The sequence below is a fragment of the Anolis carolinensis genome, chromosome 3 (assembly GCF_035594765.1).
Source record: "Anolis carolinensis isolate JA03-04 chromosome 3, rAnoCar3.1.pri, whole genome shotgun sequence".
Lineage (NCBI taxonomy): Eukaryota > Metazoa > Chordata > Lepidosauria > Squamata > Dactyloidae > Anolis > Anolis carolinensis.
The window spans coordinates 264,881,508-264,895,138 of record NC_085843.1 but is presented as its reverse complement, the minus strand read 5'-3'; the positions used below and the strand labels follow the sequence as shown (position 1 = coordinate 264,895,138).

General features: G+C 37.6%; 1 long non-coding RNA gene across 1 annotated transcript in view; it reads right to left on the bottom strand.

The window, feature by feature from the left end:
- Nucleotides 1-12,281: 12,281 nt before the first annotated feature.
- The window catches only part of LOC134297884 (uncharacterized), a 95,375-nt gene continuing 94,025 nt past the window's right edge, over nt 12,282-13,631 (bottom strand). The window contains exon 3 of the long non-coding RNA XR_010004788.1: nt 12,282-12,632. This is a non-coding gene — a long non-coding RNA (uncharacterized LOC134297884). The remainder of the gene's footprint in view (nt 12,633-13,631) is intronic.

Here is a 13,631-nt window from a genome sequence, read left to right as displayed (position 1 = left end):
AAGTTCATGAAGACTTTTGGAGAGACTTTAATAGAATCTATAGACATATATACATACTGTAGTGTTGCGGTTTATTTTTGCTTGCCAAGTTTTACTTGAAAAGCAAAGGTCTCTGATGGTGGAAGAAGATACATACATACTGCTCAAGGCTTGCCATTATCAGTTGGAACTATTCAAGCTCTACAATGCCAACTCCTTAACACAAGATGCTAAGCAAGACTTATCACATCACTTCATTGGATCAAGAGATTAAAAGTCAAGCATCTGAAATGATTGCTTCACTAAAATTGAATTAGCATTTGAGTCTCACAGGGCTGGAGATGATCTCTGGGATTAGGGGATGACATATGGAGACTTAAAACTCTAGGTGGCTGGTTCAAATCCAAACTCAATTCATCATGACTGTACAAAGCAACTATTCCTTGATGACGTTTAAGCAGCTTATGTGAAAAATAATTGGTCGTCTCATGCAGCTCCTAGTGGCCAAGTGCCTGGAAGCAGGAAACTAAGAGCGCAACTGGCAGGGATTTTATCTCTACTGGTATGCCTGGCTCAGCGTAAGGAGAAAATAGGTCACTGAGTTACAAAAAACAAAAACAGCTTTGTGCCCCAAACATGGCATGGAATCCAAAATGCTTTCAGGGAGATGTATTATGTGAATTGAAGACTCACATAATAGGCCTCCCTGGAAGGGTTTTGCCTTCCACACTATGTCTGAACATGAAACTGATTTTGGGACATGAAGCTGCTACAGAAACCTAGTTCATTTTTTTTTTAAAAAAAGGATAAAAAAGACTTGGGTCAAAAATACAGGTTTCCAGTAAGAAACAATTGTGAAGGTGAGAAAAAAAATATGTGACCCATACTGATTATCATAAAGATTTTCACATGGTCACAGAAAATTTGACATCTGCATGAAATCATCAATAGAAGTTATGTGGAAATGTGTGTGTGGTGTCAATGATATTATGGCACCAGACACAATTTCTCTAGCTCCATAATTTTCCAGAAAGACAGCAGAGTCCCTAAACAGGTGCCTATGACCAGTGATGGAACAGAAGTCAGTGGTGCTTGTGGTCAACAGGAAAGCTAATGTTAAGTAGTTGTGACCAGTCTATATAAGATGCATTTCTATTTGAGGAACAGCTTCACATAGCAGTTGTGCTGTTTAAGTCAGCCTTTTACTATGGTGGCAATTATGATTAAGAATGTTTGGAACTATTAATTGGAAGTTGTTTGGAAGCTAGTATGGACATAGCATGTTAACATATCAGGCTTGACAGTCCAGTTCAAAGCGTTGGTCTAAATGGCTTCACAAGAAGCCATTTAAAAGGTCTTCTTTGCAATGTTGATGTCTACTCAGTACCAGAAGAGAAAGACAGACCAGGAACTTCTTGGTGCTCACCTAAACCTGCAAAACATTCATCACAGCTGGGCTGTCAGAGGGAGCAGACGCGTCCAAGGGAGCTCCACAGTAGTGGGATCTCTAAGCAGACTTGGATGCCTCTCCTTCTGTTTATTTTCTTTATTTTCTTTCTAACAGGTCGGCCTTGACTGAACATACCCTCTCGCCATAAATTAGCAAGTTGATAAGCTTTGCTGTTAACATGAGGAGAAAGAAATGCCCGAGAGAAGCAGAAAACACTGCTTCCCCCTCAGCTCCTACAGCAAAACTAAAGAGGATTGCTGACTTCTGTTCAAACCGTTTTTCTGTTCTTGCAGATAGAGAAATAGGGGAAAATGGGGGTTGGAAGTCCCCAGTTTTAAGACTTTGCATCTAACTGCAACTAGACGCAGAGCCTTTTCAGTAGTGGCGCCATCTCTCTGGAACACCTTGCCACCTGAAGTTCGTGCCTTGCGGGACTTGTTGGCCTTCCACAGGGCATGTAAGACACACCTGTTTCGACAGGCTTTTGAGTTCTGTTGTTGATGTTTTAAAAGGTGCTTTTAGGATGTTTTTAAGATGTTTTTTAAGATGTTTTTTAAAGATGTTTTTAAGATGTTTTTTAAATTGTTGATTTTAGCCGGTTCTTGTAAGCCGCTCTGAGTCCTAGTGGAGTGGCGGCATATAAGTTTGAAAAATAAATAAATAAATAAATAAATAAAAACATACACACACACACACACACACCACCTGCATTCACTTTGAATGGAAGGCTAGCCATTTCCATGACACACAGTAACTTTTACTGAATTTCACATTTGTTGTTGTGATTTACATTAAAGTTACTTTGAACTATTTTGATTCAAAATTGGAGGATATTTTATAATTGTTGTTTTGGCATCTAATGATTGCCAATGATAATGAGAATGATAAGGCCCCCTTAGGGGATTAAAAGGGATACAAATGTATGAAATAAATAAATAAATAATATTTTGGATTTTGCTGGATAGTTTGGAGTTTCCTGGGGCTTTTGGGCAGCTTGGACAATAGGATTAGGTCCAATCTGACCTGATCCACTGCCCAGACTTCCATTTCCTTCCAATACCTTCCATTCTTATTTCCTTCCATTCATCAGTACATGTCTGTATTGCTACCATTGCTGTTCCTAGCCAGCCATGGAGCTCCATGTGAGCTTTTGCCTGAAACAGACAACTCTGTTGACATCAGAATGAGATACCTGTGCAACCAGCAAAGAGGGAATGATCCCTCCCTGTTTTTCTGGGTCATGGAAGTTCCACATTCTGATGTCAACAGGAGTATCCTCACAACCAAAAAGAGAGAGTGAAGATTGCTCTCTTTCTCTCCCCCCCCCCCCCCCACTCCTTCTTACTGGTCACATCCCATTCTTTTATCAGCAGAGGCAGCCCCGACAACCAGGAGCTTTTGTGCACCTCTGTAGGAACATAGGAGCAGCAATGGTGACACAGAGGAGGCTGTCCCAACAGAGTGGACAGTGGCTTAAGATTTAGCACGAGTGTGCCTGGTCCAGGGCTCCTGCAGGACATATTTCCACTAGGCTAATGTCTAGGGTAGGGTAGATGAGCCCTTGCTTTTTGTAGTCAGACTCTGGAACTCCTTATCTTGGACTCTAAAGATTAAATGAAGCCTCTGGCTCCTTTCCTGCTGTTGTCTCAGTTAAATTATATTATCCTTCTGGACTTGTGGTTGCAGATCAATTTAAAAATAGATTGTAAAAATACAGGTCCTCAAGGCAGTTATTTTTCTCTTGTTTTGTTAACTGCTAATTTTTGATATTGTTTTAATTATTAAATTGCAAATCTGATGATGGCAATGATGACAATGATAATGTATTTAATTGGCAAAACCTTGGGTGTCCTGAACTCTGGAACAGAAAGGCATGATAAATACTTGGACAAATATTTGTGCAAATATAAGTCAATACAAATTAGAAGGTGATTACAAATTATATATACACAATTGCAAATCAGCTTTGGGAGGGCACTAATCCTTACTAAAGCTGGTCTTATTTCATTTCATTGAAGGTGTTCACCTGATCAGACAATTTTAAAAAACTAAATGGAAGAAGAGTAAGTGAAATTGTTTCCATGCAGAAGTGTACTATAGCAGCTGGATTTCCTTTTGTTTGCTTTTATTCTCTTCTCTCCTTTCCTCCTTAAAGACTTTTAAAGTTCTGGTTACAACTGTCATTCTTACTCCCCAAAGGCAGTCTTGGAAGGGGAAAAAGGGTACTATTGCTGGCCACAGCTCTATTGCTACAATCAATATACTGCCAAAGCCATCAATTATAATGAACACTGGGGGTGGGAGAGTTATTTTTCATCCATAGGGGAATATCACTCTCTTTTGGGTGTTGAAAACAAAGACTTTCAAGTAGAGAAAGACTTTCAAGTTTTCAAGTAGAGAAAATTGCAGCCAATGTATTATAGAAGTTAGTTCACCTGCTTGAATTGGGGGATGTCATCAACATTCAAATGGCTCCAATCTCCAAAGAAGCAGAAATAGATACAAAAAGCATAATTTTCCTGCAAGGGATCTTGGGATTAGATGTATCCAGTGAAAATCTAAAGACTAAAAAGCCAAATAAAGTGCTTTTGTTTATCTATTGCATTCCAGTATTTTTGCTGATTATATTGGTTGGCATCTTGTTTAGCATTTACAAGGTTGGAAGATGGATTCATAATATTGCAATTGCTAGGTAATTCATCTTTATGCTTGAGAAATATTGAATATGATTCCCCAAATCCTAGATTTGCATATTGGCAGTACCTCAACTGAAGTAATTCCAAAGTGCTGGAGATCAGGGTGCAGGGAGAAAATGTCTTCACTGTTCTCTTAGATCCATAATGTCTTGGAATTGTGAAGAATATTGTTAAATTGAGCAATAGTAAAAAGTAGGGTTCTTTTCTAAGCATGCACATTAGAGAAATTTGTAGTTAAAAGTTTAAGATAGTAGAATGTTAGGATGGACAGATTAGGTCCATTTCTGGTCAGAAATTTGATGTAATTTTCCTGTGGGTTGTCCTAACTTATAAGTGACCAACATGCTTGAGCACTGCCATGTTAATTTGCTGTTTCTGTCTGTCACCTACCGGGACTGCTTGTGAGTTTTTGTACAAAATGTAAATAAAGAAGAAAAAGCCATTATTTGCTGAACTGATAAACAGAGACTGGGCTGATTAATTACTGTGTGCTCCTAAACAAAGGTTTACTGAATCACAGAGCAAAGGGGGGAACTTGGAGAGAGATTTATGGATGCCTCCATTTCTTACCAAAATATCAACAGGGGCAAGCTATCTTGGCAGGAAACCAATTGGTGCCTCTAGCTGCCTGTTCTCAAGGCACCTCACAACCAGGAGAGAATGGAAATCTGATGATCAGGAGAGGTATTGGAGCCAAAATATTTGAGAAAACGTTGAAGGAGCTGAGAAAGTTCACCTTTGTGAAAACTGGGTAGTGATATGAACACTTTTTAAATATCTCAAGGGCTGTCACAGAAAAAAATAAAGGTATTCTCTACTGCCTCAGAAGGTAGGACCAGGTGTAATGATTTGAAGTCGCATAATAATAAATTTCAATTGCATCAGAAGGAATGTCTTGGTAATAAGCACAGTTTAGAAATAGAACCAATTGCCTAGAGAGGTGGCGTGGTCTCCCTTTTTGGACATCGTCAAAAGTAGGTTGCCCAGCTACTTGTTGGATACAGTTTAATTGGAGATCCTGCCCTGAGCACAAGGTGGACTCAATGGCCCATGCGACCACTTCCAACTTTATGATTCCACACAATGGCTGGAATTTTGGTAGGAAGTTATTAATACATAAACACAATAGTTAAAATGTCACACAGTGACTTCCAGCCACTATTGCTTGCAAAGGAGTTGACTATAATGTCCTCCTTCCCTTCCAGGACCAATCCTTGTTGAGGCAGGCAGAAACAGGACCTTAAGAAATAACAGCTCAATTTATCAGTAGCTGGCTAATGTTACAACAAATTATGAAAAAAAGAGGAGAAACTGGTATATCATTTCACTGACCTTGCAATATCTCTCTGTGTAAGCAGTGAGACTGCAGGTCAAATTCTTGCCTGATTTTCAGAGTTTAAAGCTGTCTGTCATCAAACAGAAGTCTAATACAATATTTTCCATGCCTGAAGTTCTAGATCAGTCCATATCCCCTTTGAACCACAGATCTGATTCAGATCTGATCCCCATCAGTATGAATCTATTCATTTTGGTTCACAATTTAGAATTTGGCTGTATCAGTTCCATGCCTTTAATATATAAGATTTGTGCATGAATATTTTGGTGGAGAAAATCCATGGAATCTGTCACTAGAAGTGTCTCTGTTAAAACATTAACACGAATGCTTAACTTTTGAAGATGTTAGCATGTCATTACTTGTCTCATAAATTGTTCATCTGGATATTTGCAGAAGGTACATTTGAAAGCTGCTGCAGAGCAACTATCAGGATTCATGAATAAGATATAACCTATTTTATATTTTATAAGCTATAAGCATGCTTTCTATAGCAATGAGGAAAAGAGAAGATTGGATTCTGCAATTGTTCACAGAACATTCTTGCTTGTATAAGGTCAGTTCTACACATGATACTTAGAAAACTTGAAACATTGTGTTGCTGTAGTAAACGAGCTCTAGGAGACCTATTGAATTATCCATTTAAAATTATGAGGAAGGCAAAGCAATTTTTGAAATATCAATATTTTAATCCTGTGTTATTACTGAACAGTGTCCATCGCCAAAACACATACAACTGGAAACACCATAACTCACAGCAATGTCTTTTTCGCACCAAGTCCTCTGAGTGCTTAAATGAAAGGTTTATCTTTGTGGGAATTTGAGTTCTGAGAATTAGTCTTGTCATTTTCTTTCTCAAGTTTGTAGCTCTAAATTAATCACTCATAAAAAGGGAGCTAAAGCAGCTGTGCGCAATATGACTCAGAAAGAGCTATAATACTTTCTTCTCATCTTTGCTCTTTTTATTGTCCCTTCTTGAGTAAGTGGTCTCTGCACCACATCTGACCTTTCATCACTATCCTTGCAGTTTTCTGTTCTTCTATCGGTTACAATCCCTTATATTGGCTGCAATTTAACATCTCTCCATGGACTATATGACAAGCATATCTCCTTCTATCTCCATCACATGCACAGATAGCCTGTCAACTGCTGGAGCATGTCCCATAGGAATTTACTGATTGGGAAAGGGCAAAAATAAGAACAAAAAAATCCCAGCTAACGTTCAGCAGCTGGGAATGCAAAGAAAACATTATCATTGGGATCTTCTGAAGATCTTTCAAAAATTTAGATTCTTTCTGCTTCTTCTTTCGACAAGATACTGTCCCTCCTTCCACAATGACCTTTAAAAATACACAAGTGTAATGGGAGCTTACACTTGCCTATATCAGCAAATGTATTTTCAACTAATGTGTTACTGTTTGTGACTATATGTTTCTTTATATCCATCTGCCTAGTACATTCACACAAATACTATCATTGTACTGTAAGGTAACATGTATGAGTTTAGGGTACCAGTAACCGCTGGGAGAGGAAAAACTAGATTTTTTCTTATAATGGTTAGATTTTATAGACCCCGTGGACCTCTTCACACTAGACATAGTACTGTTACTGTGCATAAAACTTGCTTTCTTCAAATGTGCTAAGAAATTGATTGGTAATTTGTAGCCCAAAGGGAGTATATCATCATACATTGAAATACTGAGGTGACCTCCTTGCTTAGACCATGGAGCACTGGTGATTGGTGGACTACAATTCCCATAACTTCTCACCAATGGCTTTTCTGGCTTTCTAGAATTACTGCCCAACAACATCTAGCATCTAGTTAGCCACAGATTTCCCACTCTGTGCTAAAATTTCATTGGAACTCATTTTCCAAGAGGATGAGCTGTTATCAGCCTGCTATACCTGTTCCACAAACAAGCACTTATCTAAAATGAGCATAAACCACAGTAAGTAAGCTTGGATTATTTGATATAAGAAATCGAGTGCTCTTATAGGATGTTACAGGAGATACAAAGATGATAGTAAAACTTTTCCAGATATTTGGTGTTATTAAGAAGGTAAATTAAATTGAGATAGTGACCAGTACTTCATCAGATGGCCCTGCTCCAATGGACAGACAGTAAATCCAACTTGCTTCTCAGGTCACAGTTTGGACATCACCGACCTTGAATTTCCCCTGATTTTTTTTCCAGAAGTGAAATTCCAGTTTCCTTAAAAAAAAACGGGTCGTCCTAAAGGTCTTTCCATACATCACAAGAATGTGTGATAATGTGCAAATACTGATTGTTTTATGCTCATGAATTAGTCAATCATTCTAGTACAACCTCTTTACCTTGAAAGTAAGTGTTCTTTTATCTATATAAAGGTATAAATTTTATGCTCACTTTTATCTCCCTTTTTAAAGCTAATCTATATGATTTTGATGCCTCATAGTCATAAACTTATTAATTTTTCAAGAAGATATTAAACAGCCCAGCTTGTTGCTTGCTCATTTTTCACCTCTCACAAATATAAGCCATAGGAATGTAAGTCACTTAAGTAGAAAATTCCCAGCTGTCCCATAGCTAAAGACACTGAGTAACTAATGAGTTTAATAACAGAGTATTTATGTAGGTCCAGAAAGTAAGGTGAAAGCCATTTTCATCCTATAAAGTCTTTCACTCTTTTCATGCTGAATTTTGGACTGACGTTACACAAATCAATTTTCTCTACCAGACTTCCTCTTGACCCTTCTGCCCATATGCCTAGTGTTCACTTGAAATCTGCTCCAAGGGACCTTCAAACTCTTGAAGATAGGCTTTCAAAGTAAAGATTAAATCTCCTTCACTATCCAATGCCATGTTGCAGAGTGCAACTTATTAGCTGCAACATGCAGTTAATATGAATGGAGTTTAATAAAGAAGTAAAGGGGAGGAAAAGGTCCTGTGTCCCAAACCCTACCTTTTGTTTTTCCCTTCTCCTGTAACTATAGTAGCACCGTAACAATCCTTCAAACAACCAATCAATTACTCAAATAAATGTAAAACACATAAAACATAAAGCACCTAAAATGGTACTACACCATACTTTTGCTTCTGTCCTGATGTGTACATGATAGTGTGCTCTGTAACAATATAACTACTTTTAACATTGACAGTAACTTCATTTGAATGAAGACCGCTAAATTGACAAGGAAACTGAAATCACTGTTTAATGGGAATAAAGAGTTGGCTTTTGGGGGTGAGTGGAGTCTGTTGGATGACCCGATTAACAAACATCTGGCTTTGAAGAGATGAGGACAATAGCCATTGAAGATGCTTAGACACAAATAGTACCTGACTTTTACTTATTGTCTTCAGTTCCTCTTTTCTTAAAGAAAGAGAATTTACCCATTCTTAACAGACTCTCGTGTGTGCGCTGAACCACTTCATTAGTGCTAACCTTTTCCCAATTTGCTTTAAAGGCATACTTGAAAGCTAGAAAAACTTCAGATGATATTTAAACAAGATAAATTGAGCTCTTTCCAAGTTTTATGATACATACCAAGGATGGAAACCATAAACATGAGACTGAATATTTTAATTGTCATGCCTAAAAATTGAACAATTGGTAGTCGTGCTTTTGTGTTTTGGGACAGCAGCTTGACTTACAACTGATTATTATTATTATTAATTATTATTAATTTGGTGAATCAAATGAAGCTTATGCTAGAAGCACAGAAGCAAGCCAGATAAAGTTTTTCTTGACAGTTAACAACTGTAATGATTGACAAGAGTGTCCCTTGTTGAGATGGCATACTGAATTGACTGTGGTTGCCAGTGGTATCACATTAACTGAACTGGGTTCTGAAGGAGATGAATTTGTTTTCTTTTGATTTGATCTGATGTCCAGTACAGAAGAATGCATCTGTCAGGGCATTCCCAATCATTTTATCTCCATAACTTCAGTTGCATGGAGTTCTGTATGTCATGGTGGTCTCAGAAATGTAGAAATGGGACGCAACAAATTTAGACAACTCAGAAAGAAAGGACAGATTGAACATGAACATAATCTCTGACTGTTCTCAGGTTATGGGAAATTTCCAGTTGGCTTCCTTTCTGATGTTTTTCCAATGGCAAATGAAGGTCTTTTTTCTTTAAAGAAACATTTGGCTTATATTGTAATAAGCATATATAACTTTAAATTTTGCATGTAGGTTTTTTAATTTTATTATGCCTTTTAGTATACTTAATGCTGTTTTTAAATCGCATTTTGTAAAACAGAAATTTAGTTTGGTCAAAAGGGGTTGCAAATGGAATTTGCAAGATATTAATGTAAACAATAAAAAGATAAAGTTCAGTTCATAGGAAGAATCCTCTAGCAATAGAGCTTAGATGTATCGTAAAGGAATACAGGAACAGGGCAACACTGAGCATCTTTGCATCCTCCCAATCTGGATTTGGGCCTGAAAGTTGAAATAACTATGTGGGTACGTTCGTTGCATGTAAGTTCTAAAGAAGATATTTTGATATTATTACTGTTGAGATTATTTGTCTATTAAGAAATTACTCTTAGCCTTCGATTTCCATGGTTTGTGGAACATGAGCTAAAATGGGATAAATCTGGTCCTAAACAAGCAGATGTTTAATCATACATAGACATGGGTGGGGGAGTTTAATGTGGTGCAGACTATGCAGCCACTTTTTTATTTTGTGTATTCTTCAACATAGAGAAGAATTAGATTTGATATATCTAATAGAAGATTTTTTACTTTAACATCAGCTAATGATTAGGTTCCCTACTGGAGCTAACTTTTTGCAAAGTCTTCATCACGCAACAATATCCTGCTGTGACACTTATGATCAGGTTTTCAAAAAGTGTGGCCTCAGCTGGATGTGCTGCCCTATTTTTAAGAACTGGTTACTTATTCTGATGCATTAATTGGAGTTGAGGTATTCGAAATATTTGCATACACACAGTGTGTGTGAGAGAGAGATTCCAAAAGCCCTCCTGATCCAAGTGTGAATAACAAGACTTTGAATTATTTCAGAATTGTGACTTATATAAGGATAGATATGACAATGTTTTCTGCTTTCTTTTGGGGCAAATAATAGTTCAGTTTTAATTAATTATCCTGTTATAACCTGGGATGGTGATGGCTACTGGTATGCTGTATTATTGTTTGCAAATGTTTTCTTCCCTGAAGCTGTGTAGTTGCTATTGTGCATTGCATTCAGACAGCATAAATTCTTCTTTTAATATCACACTGTTATCAATTTATTGTAAAACAGAGGATATGAAGCCAATAAGAATTCCTGGCAGAGCCTAACTGGTTAGATCAGAGTTTCCCAAACTCTGCTCCTCCAGATGTTTTGGACTTCAGCCCCCCCCCCCCCAAAAAAAAATTCCTAACAGCTGGTAAACCAGCTGGGATTTCTGGGAGCTGGTCCATAACAACTGGAAGAATAGAGTTTGAGAAACACTGGGTTAGATGAATGGGCTGCTTGTACAGTTCCATACTTCCTCATATTCATTAATTCTTTCAAAGAAAATCTTCGAAATCCCCCTCCTCCTCCTCCTTGGATCCAGATTATACTACATACATACTGCACAGATACTGTTTAAAAAAACACATAGCATCAGTTAAAAGAACCATCAATCCAAGCATTAAAGCTCATCATTTAAATATCATCTGGGTAAACATTTTGGAAGAGATCAGTCAGTAATTCTGATTTGAACTCAGGTAAAGTATTCAGCTAATGAATCTCTTCCAGCAACTCATTCTACAATCTAAGGGCCCTTCAGCAGTGGAATTCTCTGTCTCTGTCTCAGAGTGTGCTGGAGGCTCCTTCTTTGGAGGCTTTTAAGCAGAGGCTGGATGTTCATCTGTTGGGAGTGCTTTCAATGAAATTTTGCTGCTTCTTGTCAGAGGGTTGGACTGGATGGCCCATGAGGTCTCTTCCAACTCTATGATTCTATAGATATATCCTAAAATGTGGAAGAAACCAGGATAAAGGGAGTGGGGTGGATAAATGACATTTCACAAAAATGTGAGCTGATTCAGATAAACAGCTGAAAAACACATGTTAAAAAGGTGCACTTAAAAGCCAATTCCATCCAAGAAATGCACATATTCTCATGATTCTATATCCCTGCAGTCAAGGACAACATGTGCTTTAGTTTGTATACCCTGGTGTGTACTCCTCCAGAACATGTGTGCATTTTAAAATCCTGAAACAGCTAATCTGGGTTGTAAACAATTTGAGCCACTGACACACAGGTGGCTAAATAGAAGCACAAATGGAAAGCAATTACAATGAGAACTTTCTGGAACCATTCATTTGTTCTGATCTTTATGAAATTAAACAGGGCTTGAATTTACAGTAGGGAGAGGAGAGATAATAAGATATCTGCTTTTGTGTATATATATCCACATGAGCACAAATGAACCATCCCTATGAAGCATCTCAGAGATTAAGCTTGTCCAGAGATTAAGCTTGTCCTGTTCTCAGTCCCACCTCCTTTGCAGATACGACTGCTGGGAAAAAGAGATAGGGACTCCCTCCCCAGTGACATTAGATCAGCCCTCTCCCCCCTAGCCTTTAGAAGAAAGGCAAAAACTTGGCTGTGGGATCACGCTTTTAGTGAATAGGACAGTGCAATGACATGATTTAATTGAATTATTTCAAAGATGAAAGGCATTTTGTCCTTGTGTGAGAGAAAGCCTGGAATAAAAAAATTATATATATACACACACACCTGATATATTATTCTGCATCTCTACTGTAGATTTTGTTGGGTTTCCTTTTTGAACTTTTTCAAAATGGAAAATTACTGCACACATTTAGGTATTTTAGGGAACATTCAGCTTCCAAGGAAGGAGTTTCTACCACACTGCTGAATAGCTCTTACAGTCAGGGGATCCTGATTGTCACACCCCTAGGCTGCATAGACACCTTGAAGACCACTCTGGAGCCCAGAATATAAGCAATCAAGCTGTTTATTGGAGATTATAAGTAAACACAAGCAAATAAAGTTCAAAGTCAATAGAGTGGAAAAACACAAAGCAAAAACTTACCTGTCCTTAAACAAAAGTCCAAGAAAGTCACTCAAGGCCATGAATCAAAGTCTTGCATGGGGCCAAAGTCTGGCTCCAGCTCAGGCTGAGCTACAACACTGATCTTTGTGTGAAACAGCGAAAGAATTCTAACTTCTGCAAAAAATAATAATAAATAAAAGACATGAGACATGTTGAACTCACACCTATATATCTTGCTCCTAAGATGCCAGCCCATTCAACTGAACTCATTCATAAAATGCCACCCCATTCATCTTAAATGTAATATAATACTTTTTTGTTTCTTCTTATATTGCAACACACTAAGATAACCTATCCTTTGCAATTTAATGTTGTACTAATTCAAACTAATCTCAGCACAAAGTAGTTGGTATTTCTTGTGCATGCACGTTCTGCATGATGAAACATCCACTATATTTCTGCATGCTCAAATGGTGATTGCTATAAATAGAGTAGATGTGACAATTGATCAGAATGATTGTTTTGTAATCTGTAGGTTGAATATTATACAATATTACTCACACTGATTGAAATCATTCAGTAGGTTGCATAGCATAAATGCAGAATTAAATGTTAATTGTGTTGCACAACCCTTGTGTTGAAAGGCAATGCTATACTAGAGCATGTAAAATGGAGTCAGAATCTGAATGCATCTAACAGCATTGCATGTGAACAGAATCAGTCTTAAACATGCTACTGGATTTCTTGTCTCCCACCTTCCTTTTAACTAACATAGTAATTTCTTTGAAAGCAAGCTTCATTTGTTAAACTCCAGTTTTGTGATCTTACACTTAATATCAATGTGATGCATACTATGAAAATGTTTGATTGCTTCTGTAAAGAAATATTGCACATGCATGAGATGCTGACAAGATTATGACCAATATCTTCAATATGCTCTTTAGCGATATCCATGTGCAACCCACTCCAATACTTCTGAAAGGCATACTAATGGATGACATAGATAACAAGAGACCACAGGGACCATCCAGTCCAACCTCATGCCATGCAGAAATACACAATTAATGGCCTTCCTGTTTAAAGAGAATATTCTCTTCCAGAGAATAGACTCCACCATATTCCAAGGCAACATGTTCCACTGTTGAACAGATCTTAACATTAAATTGTTCAGGT